The sequence below is a fragment of the Triticum urartu genome, chromosome 5A (genome assembly GCF_056163025.1).
Source record: "Triticum urartu cultivar PI428250 chromosome 5A, HENAU_Tu73, whole genome shotgun sequence".
Classification (NCBI taxonomy): domain Eukaryota; kingdom Viridiplantae; phylum Streptophyta; class Magnoliopsida; order Poales; family Poaceae; genus Triticum; species Triticum urartu.
Genome location: NC_141877.1, coordinates 407,818,452 through 407,832,822, shown reverse-complemented (window position 1 = coordinate 407,832,822; position 14,371 = coordinate 407,818,452).

Below are 14,371 nucleotides of genomic sequence, written 5' to 3'. Positions count from 1 at the left end.
GCATCATTGCTACTAACATCTTTCAACACAATTTTCTCTAGGAACATATCAAAATAAACACAGGGAAGCAACAACGCGAGCTATTGATCTACAACATGATTTGCAAAATACTACCCGGACTAAGTTCATGATAAATTTAAGTTCAATTAATCATATTACTTAAGAACTCCCACTTAGAAATACATCCCTCTAATCTTCTAAGTGATTACGTGATCCAAATCAACTAAACCATAACCGATCATCACGTGAAATGGAGTAGTTTTCAATGGTGAACATTGCTATGTTGATCATATCTACTATATGATTCACGCTCGACCTTTCAGTCTCAGTGTTTCGAGGCCATATCTGCATATGCTAGGCTCGTCAAGTATAACCTGAGTATTCTGCGTGTGCAAAAACTGGCTTGCACCCGTTGTAGATGGACGTAGAGCTTATCACACCCGATCATCACGTGGTGTCTGGGCACGACGAACTTTGGCAACGGTGCATACTCAGGGAGAACACTTTTATCTTGAAATTTAGTGAGAGATCATCTTATAATGATACCGTCAAACAAAGCAAGATAAGATGCATAAAAGATAAAAATCACATGCAATCAATATAAGTGATATGATATGGCCATCATCATCTTGTACTTGTGATCTCCATCTCCGAAGTACCGTCATGATCACCATCGTCACCGGCGCGACACCTTGATCTCCATCGTTGCATCATTGTCGTATCGCCAATCTTATGCTTCCACGACTATCGCTACCATTTAGTGATAAAGTAGAGCATTACAGCGCGATTGCATTGCATACAATAAAGCGACAACCATATGGCTCCTGCCAGTTGCTGATAACTCGGTTACAAAACATGATCATCTCATACAATAAAATTTAGCATCATGTCTTGACCATATCACATCACAACATGCCCTGCAAAAACAAGTTAGACGTCCTCTACTTTGTTTGTTGCATGTTTTACGTGGCTGCTACGGGCTTAAGCAAGAACCAATCTTACCTACGCATCAAAACCACAACGATAGTTTGTCAAGTTGGTGCTGTTTTAACCTTCGCAAGGACCGGGCGTAGCCACACTTGGTTCAACTAAAGTTGGAGAAACTGACACCCGCCAGCCACCTGTGTGCAAAGCACGTCGGTAGAACCAGTCTCGCATAAGCGTACGCGTAATGTCAGTCCGGGTCGCTTCATCCAACAATACCGCCGAACCAAAGTATGACATGCTGGTAAGCAGTATGACTTATATCGCACACAACTCACTTGTGTTCTACTCGTGCATATAACATCAACACATAAAACCTAGGCTCGGATGCCACTATTGGGGAACGTAGTAATTTCAAAAAATTTCCTACGCACACGCAAGATCATGGTGATGCATAGCAACGAGAGGGGAGAGTGTTGTCCACGTACCCTCGTAGACCGAAAGCGGAAGCGTTATAACAACGCGTTTGATGTAGTCGTACGTCTTCACGGCCCGACCGATCAAGCACCGAAACTACGGCACCTCCGAGTTCTAGCACACGTTCAGCTCGATGACGATCCCCGGACTCCGATCCAGCAAAGTGTCGGGGAAGAGTTCCTTTAGCACGACGGCGTGGTGACGATCTTGATGTTCTACCATCGCAGGGCTTCTCCTAAGCACCGCAACAATATTATCGAGGATTATGGTGGAGGGGGGCACCGCACACGGCTAAGAGATCTCAAGGATCAATTGTTGTGTCTAGAGGTGCCCCCCTGCCCCCGTATATAAAGGAGCAAGGGGGAGGGGCGGCCGGCCATGATGAGGCGCGCCAGGGAGGAGTCCTACTCCTACCGGGAGTAGGACTCCCTCCTTTTCCTTGTCCAAGTAGGAGAGGGGGAAGGAAGGGAGAGAGGAGAGGAAGTAAAGGGGGGGCGCCGCCCCTCCCTCGTCCAATTCGGACTAGGGGGAAAGGGGGCGCGCGGCCTGCCCTGGCCGCCCCTCCTATTCTCCACTTTAGGCCCATGAGGCCCATTAACCCCCCGGTACTCCGGTTTTATCCGAAACTCCCCGGAACACTTCTGGTGTCCGAATATTGCCGTCCAATATATCAATATTTATGTCTCGACCATTTCGAGACTCCTCGTTATGTCCGTGATCATACCGGGACTCTGAACTAACTTCGGTACATCAAAACTAATAAACTCGTAATATAACTGTCATCGAAACCTTAAGCGTGCGGATCCTACGGGTTCGAGAACAATGTAGACATGACCGAGACACGTCTCCGGTCAATAACCAATAGCGGAACCTGGATGCTCATATTGGCTCCCACATATTCTACGAAGATCTTTTATTGGTCAGACCGCATAAAAACATACATTGTTCCCTTTGTCATCGGTATGTTACTTGCCCGAGATTCGATCGTCGGTATCTCAATACCTAGTTCAATCTCGTTGCCGGCAAGTCTCTTTACTCGTTCCGTAATACATGATCTCGCAACTAACTCATTAGTTGCATTGCTTGCAAGTCTTAGGTGATGTGCATTACCGAGAGGGCCCAGAGATACCTCTCCGACAATCGTAGTGACAAATCCTAATCTCGAAATACGCCAACCCAACATGTACCTTTGGAGACATCTGTAGAGCACCTTTATAATCACCCAGTTACGTTGTGACGCTTGGTAGCACACAAAGTGTTCCTCCGGCAAACGGGAGTTGCATAATCTCATAGTCATAGGAACATGTATAAGTTATGAAGAAAGCAATAGCAACATACTAAACGATCGGGTTCTAAGCTAATGGAATGGGTCATGTCAATCACATCATTCTCCTAATAATGTGGTCCCGTTAATCAAATGACAACACATGTCTATGGTTAGGAAACATAACCATCTTTGATTGACGAGCTAGTCAAGTAGAGGCATATTAGTGACACTTTGTTTGTCTATGTATTCACACATGTATTATGTTTCCGGTTAATACAATTCTAGCATGAATAATAAACATTTATCATGAAATAAGGAAATAAATAATAACTTTATTATTGCCTCTAGGGCATATTTCCTTCAGGGAGAACGCAGAAACAGAGAGAGACAGAGAGACAAATCCAATCTCGGAGGGGCTCTCGCCCCTCCCACGCCATGGAGGCCAAGGATAGAGAGACAAATCCAATCTCGGAGGGGCTCCCTTCTCCCATCTAGGGAGGAGGTCAAGGAAGAAGAAGAAGAAGGGGGCCCTCTCCCCCTTGCTTCACCGTCATCTTCACCAACAACTTCACCGCCTTCACCACCAACTCTTCCCCACTCTATGCAGCGGTGTAACCTCTCTCTTACCCGCTGTAATCTCTACTTAAACATGGTGCTCAACGCTATATATTATTTCCCTATGATGTATGGCTATCCTATGATGTTTGAGTAGATCCGTTTTGTCCTAATGGCTATTTGATGATCAAGATTGGTTTGAGTTGCATGTTTTATTATTGGTGCTGTCCTATGGTGCTCTCTGTGTCGCCCAAGCGTGAGGGATTCCCGCTGTAGGGTGTTGCGATATGTTTATGATTTGATTATGGTGGGTGGCATGAGTGAACAGAAGCATAGACCCGAGTAAGTAGGTTGTTTGCGTATGGGATAAAGAGGACTTGATGCTTTAATGCTATGGTTGGGTTTTACCTTAATGAATCTTTAGTAGTTGCGGATGCTTGCTAGAGTTCCAATCATAAGTGCATATGATCCAAGTAGAGAAAGTATGTTAGCTTATGCCTCTCCCTCAAATAAAATTGTAATAATGATTACGGGTCTAGTTATCGATTGCCTAGGGACAAATAACTTTCTCGTAACAACAAACTCTCTACTAAACCTAGTTTAGTTGTGTCTTTATCTAAACAGCCCCTACTTTTTATTTACTTGCTCTTTATTATCTTGCATACCTATCCAACAACACTTACAAAGTACTTCTAGTTTCATACTTGTTCTAGGTAAAGCGAACGTCAAGCGTGCATAGAGTTGTATCGGTGGTCGATAGAACTTGAGGGAATATTTGTTCTGCCTTTAGCTCCTTGTTGGGTTCGACACTCTTACTTATCGAAAACTGTTGCGATCCCCTATACTTGTGGGTTATCACAGGCCGTGGGGTATTACCTCCATCAAGAGGGCCCAAACTTGGGTAAACATCGTGTCCCCTGCCTCCTGTTACCATCCTCCTTAGACGCAAAGTTCGGGACCCCCTACCCGAGATCTGCCGGTTTTGACACCGATAATGGGGAAGATCGTAGCAGCAGTGGAGTGCTCAGGAACTTGGCAGCGGGATGAAGATGGTCTTCTGGTGTGTCTCTCTAGAGAGGAGCGACCTCTCTTTTATAGGCACGGGAGAAGGAGATGGATAGGCTACATTGGGAACTGAAGGGAGAGAGGAAGACAAAACGAACAAACATCAATCGAAGGGTGCAGCGTTCGTATGCAATATCCACTACAGCAAAAACTTTCAGCTTTCGAGTGACCTTTCGTATACCAATCGTGCGTGGCAAAAATTTAGACATCAGCTCATTCCCGCCTGCGCCGCGTCGTGACGAGGCGTGGCGTGGCATGGCGAGGCGGGCGGTGGAGGAGGAGCACGCGTGAATTTCCCTCTTGTTCTCATGCTCATACATGTGGGGAAACACCCTCCCTTATAAGGAGGTCCACCTCCCACCAAACTAGCAATGTGGGACTAAACTTTGGTTCCACCTCTTGCCTTGAACGCATGGGCTGAGTGGGCCTCTAGGATTTATTAGGAATTTCTGAAATTGCTATTGGGCTGGCCCAAAGTAGACTAAATTCCAGCAATCCCCCACCAGATCCTAGAGGCACATAAAATTTGCCTTTAGTTTCAAAACACTGTTTTATATACCAGTACTGCAGTGGAGACTGTTAAGTTGAACTTCCACCTAGAACTCTATGCTACACTAGTAAGCAACATGAACAGTGGAATGGGCCTTGAACTGCAAGTTTTCTGCGAATATAGCTTCACACAAAGCCTTGACCGATACTAGGCTACTGTCGGTGTCAAAACCGACGGATCTCGGGTAGGGGGTCCCGAACTGTGCGTCTAAGGCGGATGGTAACAGGAGGCACGGGACACGATGTTTACCCAGGTTCGGGCCCTCTTGATGGAGGTAATACCCTACGTCCTGCTTGATTGATCTTGATGATATGAGTATTATAAGAGTTGATCTACCACGAGATCGTAGAGGCTAAACCCTAGAAGCTAGCCTATGGTATGATTATATGTTGTCCCACGGACTAAACCCTCCGGTTTATATAGACACAGGAGGGGGCTAGGGTTACACAGAGTCGGTTACAAGGGAGGAGATCTACATATCCGTATTGCCAAGCTTGCCTTCCACGCCAAGGAAAGTCCCATCCGGACACGAGACGAAGTCTTCAATCTTGTATCTTCATAGTCCAACAGTCTGACCAAAGGATATAATCCGGCTGTCCGGAGACCCCCTAATCCAGGACTCCCTCAGTAGCCCCTGAACCAGGCTTCAATGACGATGATTCTGGCGCGCAGATTTGTCTTCGGCATTGCAAGGCGGGTTCTTCCTCCGAATACTCCATAGAAGATCTTGAACACGAGGATAGTGTCCGAATCTGCAAAATAAGTTCCACATACCACCGTAGAGAGAATAATATTTCCACAAATCTAATTTGCTGACACGTTTAGCAACATGACTTCATATCATGGCCCGGTCATTATTCGAACCATTTTTCTCAACCAGCACCGCACATGTCGTGAGGCGATTTTCTTGACACGTCTTGTCAAAGCAGAGATCATGTCCCCGTATCATGGATTCTCATCAATACGGATGTGGGTAACCCAACCGCGCCATCAATTACGGTGCTTGGGGAATAAGAGGTTTTACCAGGTGAGTGGGGAGGCGCACCGCCTCTTCTTCCCTTATAAAGGGACAAGGATTCACTCTTTTCACCCATGCCTTCTTCCCGATTCATTCCCTTCTGCTCAGGCTCCAGCGCCCAAGCGTTCACCTTCTCTACCCAAAAAAGGCCTTCCAAAGATGTCTGGACCCAGAGTAGCAGGCAAATGGATGGCCTCTACCATCCAAGAGAAGGATATCAAAAAGCTTCGGGAGGCCGGGTATCTGGCCAAGAAAATCAGCCACCGTCTCCCGACGGCGGGACAGATCGTCCCCACTCCGGAACCCCACGAGAGGGTTGTATTCCTCCCTCACTTTGTCCGCGGGCTAGGGTTTCCCCTCCACCCGTTCGTTCGTGGCATCATGTACTATTGTGGGATCGATCTTCACGATCTGTCCCCTAACTCCTTCCTCAACATATCGACATTCATTGTCGTGTGCGAGGCTTTCCTCCGCATTTCGCCGTACTTCGGTTTATGGTTGAAGATTTTTAATGTGAAGCCCAAGGTGGTGGGTGGCGAGCACGCCGAGTGCGGGGGCGCTATGGTGAGCAAGATGCCCAACGTCATATGGCCAATGGGAACCTTTAATGATTCTGTCAAGGAGTGGCAACAACAGTGGTTTTACATCACTGTGTCGTGCGGCAAGGAATGGGCCGCATCGCCTGAGTTTCGATCCGCCGCCCCTCTGTGGCTTACATCCTGGGTCAAGAAAGGCCTGGACTGGTCCTCGTCTGACGAACTATTGGTGCTCCAGACGCGCGTTAAAGATGTGGGAGATAAGAACATTGAACTTGTCAACGTAGTCCAGGTGATGTTAGTCCGCTGGATACTGCCTTGTCAACACTGGATTTGCAATATATGGGAATTCGATCCGGCCAAGCACCAAACCTTGCGAGGGTTCTTCGGAACCTCGCACAAGGACATTTGGAAGGTGCCTTTTAAGTCCAGCAAATCATGGCCGGACTCCGCCGAAGACCGCGGGTACCAATTGTCCCGCCCTGCAAGTTCCGTGAGTTTATCAAAATTTTCTATCCGCATGACCCAAAGGAAGCGCTTAACGCGTGTTTATTCAACTCTCCCAGAGCTGGACGAACAAGGCGGAGCGGATCCATTGTCCGGCCCCGCTGCCCGAAGACCCGGCCATCCCACTTCTGACAAAGATGCTGGTCCCGGCGCCTTACAAGGTGCTGAAGAAGACGGCCGAGAGGGAGGCCAAAAAGACCCGGGGCGGCCTTCGTCGTCGCGGCACTTCGGACACAATACCCGAAGCCTCTGATGCCCATTCCGCCTCCGAAGAGGATGAAAAGGAGGAGGAAGATGAATCCCCTGCGGGGGGAAGAAGGAAGAGGATGGCCTTCGCACCCTTGGAGGCCGAACTGCCCAAAAGGGGAAGGGGTTCTCTTTCGGAGGAGTCCACTGCCGCCGCCAACAGCGGCCCGTCATGGGATCCCAGGGCCCAGCCCCTTGTGAACTCGTAAGTATATAAAGTCCGAGTACGTTTAAGCGTCCGGACTCATCGTGGCTTAGTATTTTAACCTTAAGCCATATTTCTTGGTAGTCCGGTGAGGTCCCGTACCAAACAATCCTCATCAGAGGACCTACTGAGCTCAAATGCTATGGAGAGCGGGACGCCCCCAAAGGCCCCTTCCTCCAAACAGGTGCATAACACCGAGGCTTCGTCCCAGAAGGACCCCGACCAAGGAGGAAAGGAAGAAACCATGAAGGCGGCGCCTGGAGGTCAAACCGCAGGGGCCGAACACGCGGGGGAAAAGATTCCCATGGGGTCTGTCGGCGGGGGCGATCCTGACTTCGGCTCCCGATCGGATGCGATTCCAGAGGCCTATACGACTCCAGAATCAAGAAGGCAGCCTCCTTCCACTGGAGGGGGCGTGCCTGTTCCGTCGGCGACCTTTGTCCATCCAGAGGTGTCGGATGCTTTGTTGGTGGCGTTATGAGACGCCTCCATCGTTGGCGAACACCGTGCCCTTATGGGGTGTGGTGATTGAGAAGATTCAGTCAACTAAGAGTGGACTGAACGAAGCCTGTATCAGCCTTATAAGAGGCTTTGAGGTATGTTTTATAAGTTGCCGAAGAGTGTCATAGTATAGATAGTAGCCCTTGATACACTGTTCGGTGAAAGAAAGAACCGGACAGGGGATCGCATTGATGATCACAGGAAGACTCATTGAATGATATTGATTTCTCTTCTGTTTCAAGAAGATACCTGTAGCGGCTGCTGCCTCTCGTACTGCGGAGATCTCCGGACTGAATCAAAGTCTGGAGCGGGCCATAGAAGAAATTGGCCAATTGAAAATGCAGTTGAGGGATAAACAAGGTATGCACAAGCGTTGCGCGCATTTATTGTGAAATAAATGTTCAGTATGAAATAAGCCGCATAATTTGTGCTAGGGGTTATGACCGAAGTCGAGGCCCTCAAAAGGGCCGTTGCCGAGGCCGAGGCCGAGGAAAAGGCGGCCATAGAGCGGACTCTTCGTGAGAAACACGAGGCCAAAGTTATTAAAGCTGAGCAGGAGTTGCAAGAGGCCGTGAGTAAATGCGAGACCTTGGAGCAGAGTTTAACGGAGAAAGAGTCCGAACTCACCAAGGCGCGTCAAGCCACGAGGGATGCCCGGGGGGAAACCCAAAGCGCCCTGCAGGGGATCCAAGAGGCGAGGAAGATCGCGGTGGGTAAGGCTTTTCCCATGTAAAGCAAGTATTTGAAGGGAAAACTATGTTTCTGATTGTGAATCCGGACTTCTCAGGTGTATTTGCCGAGCTACCTCACAGCATATCAGAAGCCACTTAATTCTACCGAGCCGAAGGAAGGAACACCGCCGATAAGCTCTTTTGGTCGCAGTATTTGGCGCCGAATTATCCGGTGCTTCTTGCCGATCAACTAAAACAGCTGATCGAACTACATAAGGCGGCAGAACTAGCCATGAAAGATATGGTTATCCGGCTATGGCATGCCGAGCCGATATCAAGCAGCTACTTCGGGCTCGTGAGGCGGCTTGTAAGCGCTTGCCCTCGACTTAACGTCATCAAGCAGTCGGTCTGTATAGAAGGAGCGCGAATGGCCTACGCCCTCGCAAAGGTGCACTGGGGGAAGATGGATGCCGAAAAGCTAGTGACCGAGGGACTGCCAGAGGGGAAGGAGCACCACAAGCCCGAATTATATTATAAGAGTGTCCTGAAAGGATCCTACCTTGTAGCGGAGCTATGCACCAAGGACATTATATTTCCATGAATGCCGATCATGTTGTCCTTTGTAATGTTTGAACAGGGTCGTTTATATGTCGCCTCTTATATAAAAGTTTACCCTCATGTGCGGCCGTTTTTATGTTAAAACTGAGAGTTGGCTAGTCGTCGGGTTCTGCCCCCACGTAAGAAGTACGGGGGTGTTCGGGATAAACCTGAGCACTCTTTATCCCAGTTTTGGGTCCTCCGAAGGAGGTGTTCAGCACAACGAACCAGGCAATCGGACTATAGGGCTTTATCACTCTCACTTAGCCATAGGAGCTTTAGTATGGTCAGCGCAGCCCCTTGTGTTCGGAAGACCGTACTAGGGGCTCTATAAGCACCTGATCGGAGAAAAAGCCGATCCATCGCAAGCTGCATTGGTTATGGCATTATGCGGGAGAAATCCTTAAAGATTTTGTGACCGCTCAAATAGCTGACCAGCTCTCGCCGTATCATGACAATCAATTTTCGGCTTTCTCTACCGAGGTGCTCATCCGGAAGAACCGGGACACAATCGCAGTAGTTCTCCCAGTGCTACCTTAGCCGATATAGCGGAACGTAAGGTACCAAAACATGGGAGCCGGGCAAACCCAACTATTGACCCAAGACATGATTCGGAGCTGATGCATATAACGCTATAGGTTCGGGGTGCCGAACTTCCATGAAGGTGTTCAGACTTTTATTGCCGTGTTACGGGAAAAACGAAGCCCCTGGCATATTTAAGGCATAGCGCTGTGTACGGATGCCACTTGATGAAATGATTTCGATACGAAATAATCAGCAGGTAAACGTCATATAAATCCACATGTTGTATTTGAATAATACGTCTATGCGTATGGGTACAAGTAATGTGATAAAAAGGAGTTGTGATAGCAGAACCTGCTGTGACCAGGGGAAGAGGTTGAGTGTGGATCCGTATAATAGCCGGACGTTCACTGCGGGGAATGTCTAAGGATCCCCTGACGCGTTCAAGCTGCCTCCGTGGAGTCCGTCCTGGTCGGTGCAAAGGTGAACCTGCGAAGGAAATATAAGAAATGTTTGCGTGCCGGAGGGCGGTTGAACCGCTGAGTTCGGTCTGTCATGGCCTTCACCGGAGTGTTTAGTAGAGCTCTGGACGAGCCGGGGTATCCTTCCACGAAGTAGTTCGGAGCCCCTTGATGGTGTCCGGGAGCCTGGGCGTCGACTCGAGGTTCGGCTGTAAGGTGCTGCTCGTTGTTTCTGCTGCTAAGGCAGTGATGTATTTGTTGGTGCCGAAGGAAGGTTTGGCCTTGCCATGAACCATGATGACGCCACGTGGACCGGGCATTTTGAGCTTACGGTAGGCATAATGTGGCACTGCGTTGAATCAAGCGAACGCGGTTCGCCCGAGAAGTGCTTGATAGTCACTGCGGAAAGGGGCGATTTCGAAGATTAACTCTTCGATACGGTAATTTTCTGGTGTTCCGAAGATTACCTCGAGGGGAATGGAGTGGCTTTAGTGGGCTTGATCGTTGAATGACCTATGCCCATCTTGCGCACTGTGTCCTGGCAAAGTAGATTTAAACTGCTACCTCCGTCCATAAGGACTCGAGTGAGGTGGAACCCGTCTACTATTGGGTCGAGGATTAGTGCGGCTGGATTGCCCTGATTGGCATTAACCAGACAATCTGTGCGGTTGAAGGTGACCGACCCTAGCTTATATTGTGGGACGGCTAGTTCCATTGAGCCGCCATCCCTAAGGGTGCATATCTGGTCCAAGTTGGCAATTTGGGAGGTATTTACCACATTCACCGATTGAATATGGGGGGGGGGGGGATTTCTTTCGCCCTCCTGTGTTCGGTGATCTGGGCTCTTCGTCGCTATCGTCGCTTTGAGACCCCTCTTCGTCTTTGGCGCCTGCCTTGCCGGCTTGTTTGAAGACCCAGCATTCTCTGTTGGTATGGGTGGCTGGCGTTTCTGGGGTACCATGAATTTGGCATTGGCGAGCGAGTATGCGGTCCAGACTGGATGGACCCGGATTTGTATTTTTGGGTGGCCCTTTCCGCTGACCGGACTTTGAGCCCCTGAACCCGGCATTAACTGCTGTATTTTTGGCGTTTTCACCATATTTGCGGCGCTTGTGTTTGTTGCATCGTGGTTTGCCGTTGCTATCCCCGGCTTTTGATATGCCAGGTTTGCTTGCTGTATTGGTACCACGAGCCAACCAGCTATCTTCGCCCGCACAAAAGCGGGTCATAAGTGTCGTGAGGGCTGCCATGGATTTTGGCTTCTCTTGGCCGAGGTGCCGGGCGAGTCATTCGTCACGGATATTATGCTTAAATGCCGCTAAGGCCTCTGCACCCGGGCAGTCGACAAATTGGTTCTTCTTGGTTAGGAACCGGGTCCAGAATTTCCTGGCCGATTCCCCTAGCTGCTGAGTTATATGACTTAAATCGTCAGCGTCTGGCGGTCGCACATAAGTGCCCTGGAAATTGTCCAGGAATGCCTCTACCAGGTTCTCCCAACTTCCGATGGAGTTTGCCGACAAGCTATTGAGCCAATGCCGAGCCGGCCCTTTGAGTTTTAGCAAGAGATACTTGATGGCATGTAGGTCATCCCCGCGAGACATGTGAATGTGGAGGAAGAAGTCTTCTATCCATACCGCGGGGTCTGTAGTACCATCGTATGATTCGATGTTTACGGGTTTAAACCCTTCTGGGAATTCATGATCCATAACTTTATCAGTGAGGCATAAGGGGTGTGCGGCGCCTCTGTGCCAGGCTATATCACGACGCGGTTCATACGAGTCTTGTCTGCCGTGTTCGGCTCGGTCGGATTTGCTTTTAGTGTATCCGACATGATGAACATCGTCGCGTATTGCTGTGCGTCCCCGTGATCCGTAGATCGATCATGCATGTTTTCCTTGTTTTCCAATATGCCTCGCAGGTCCCGCGTGTTGCCCCGGGCCTTGGTATTTTTGTTTGATTGGCGGCGGGGTGCGGGCTTGACTTCTGGCTGAAATGCCTTTCTGTCTTGGCCACGAGGTGGCCGGTCAGCCGCATTGTACATTGGTGATGTAGGTTTCAGTGCTTCCTCCTCGAGGTGAGGTAGCAACCTGCACTTTGGGTAACTCTTGGAGGGGCGCTCGAGTTCGTATTCCTTGGCCGCAAGGACTTCGGTCCATCTGTCTGCTAGCAAGTCTTGATCAGCTTGAAGCTGTTGTTGCTTTTTCTTCAAGCTATGTGCTGTGTCCATAAGCCGGCGCTTGAAGCGCTCCTACTCGATGGGATCCTCAGGCACGATAAATTCTTTGTCGCCGAGGCTCACCTCGTCTTCGGAGAGAGGCATGTAATTGTCCTCCTCCGATTCTCCATCTGCTGCCTGCTCTGGAGGGCTAGCTTGTTCACCCTCCTGCTCTACATCGTGCTAGAGGGGATTGTTGTTGTCTTCGGCACTATCTGGAGTGTTGTTGTCTCTTGTGTCGGTATCACTACTTTTGCTATGGAGGGACTTAGAGCGGCACCGCTGATGTCAGCGCTTGGGTTGCTTCTTGGGGTTCCCCGGTAGAGCTGACCGGACTCCAGACCTGCATCAGGAACATGATGAGCAAGAAAATCAAGCTCGTCAACATGGTCTAGGTCATGCTCTTCCGCCGGATTCTCTCGTGTCAATGACGGGCATTCAATTTGTGGGAGTTCGACCCGGCCAAGCACCAGACGCTGCGAGATCTATTCGACACGACGCACAAGGACGTCTGGAGGGTGCTGTTCAAGGGCGCCGAGGTACCTCCTCCCCTTACCGAGGATCGCGGACTCAGCGCAAAGCACCATGCCAATCCGGTAAGTGTTTATATCTCATAGGACATTTATTTGCCCCGGTTTAATCATGTGCGGGATCTAAGCTCCCATGCCATTAACCAGACTAGGTAGAGACAGCGGAGCAGATCGATTGCCTAGCCCCCCTGCCTGAAAATCCTGCGGATGCTCTCCTAACAGAGATGCTGGTTCCGGCGCCTTATGAGGTGCCGGTGAAGAAGGCCAAGAAGAAGGCCACGGGGACCCGAAAGGGTCTCCGGCGCCAGGTTATATCGGACTCATCGTCCGATAACTCCGAAGCGCACTCCTCCCATGAAAACAAGGAGGAGGAATAAGAAAGTTCTCCCCCCTCCAGCCGGGGGAGACAAGAAAAGGAAGGCCGACCCAACCGGGGAGGCCGAAGGGTCCAAGAAGGGAAGGACCCTCCTTCCGGACTGCTCCATGACGGCCGCCTACAGCGGCGACGAGTGGTTACCCAGGGAGAAGCCCCTGGCGAAGTCGTAAGTATCCGGATACCATAGTAATTCATGGCATGTTTTATTGCACTGCTTCTCATTATGCCGAATATGATTACGCAGTCCGTCCCAAGCCCATCTCGACGTATCTTCGTCGGACGGTTCATTGGACTCGTCGGATATGAATAGCGATTCACTTCCGACCACCTCCACCCCTTGCCCTACGGACAACGTCGAGGTGTTGTCCCAAAAGGCACCGAGCCGAGGGGAGGTAGTCCTGGGGGCGCCTCGAGGAGACCTTCCGGACCCTAGGCGCAAAGGGAGCAAGACTCCCACGGGCTCAAAGTCCGCCCCCAGCCAAACACTGCCCCGGAACCTTCAGTGGTTCCTGACTCCGGCAGGCGATCCCCCATTAAAGGGGGCAAGCCGCCCATGCCGGTGGCCTCTGTCCATCCAGAGGCGCTGGACAACTTGCTGGAAGCGCTTGTGGCACTTCCATCGACGAAGAGCACCGCACTATCATGAGTGCGGTGGTCGAGAAAGTTCAGTCTGCCAAGAATGGACTGACCGAAGCTTGTGCCAACCTCCTAACAGGCTTTCAGGTAAGCAATCAAAATATAGGAAAATATTACCACATAGACAGTAGCCCCTGATGCTCTGTTTGGCGTTCGCGAAGAAAGGCCGAATAGAGGATCAAATAATGACTCGGGAGTCTAATCAGAATATGTCTGTGTGCATGTGCAGGCTTCGCTGCTGGCCACTGCCGCACGTACTGCGGAGGTTGCTGCACTGAAGCAGGACCTGGAGCGGTCCGAGGACGAGGTCGGCCTTACCAAGAGGCAGCTCAAGGAGAGCAAAGGTAAGCAATACCTTGTCTATACATTAAAAAAGAAGCTCGGTTTGTAAAGTAATAGGATCATCATGAATTTGCCAGGGGCCACGACAGAGGTGGCAACCCTGAAGAAGGCGCTATCCGAGGCCGAAGACAAAGCGGCCAAGGAGCGCATTGAGCGGGAAAAACAAGAAG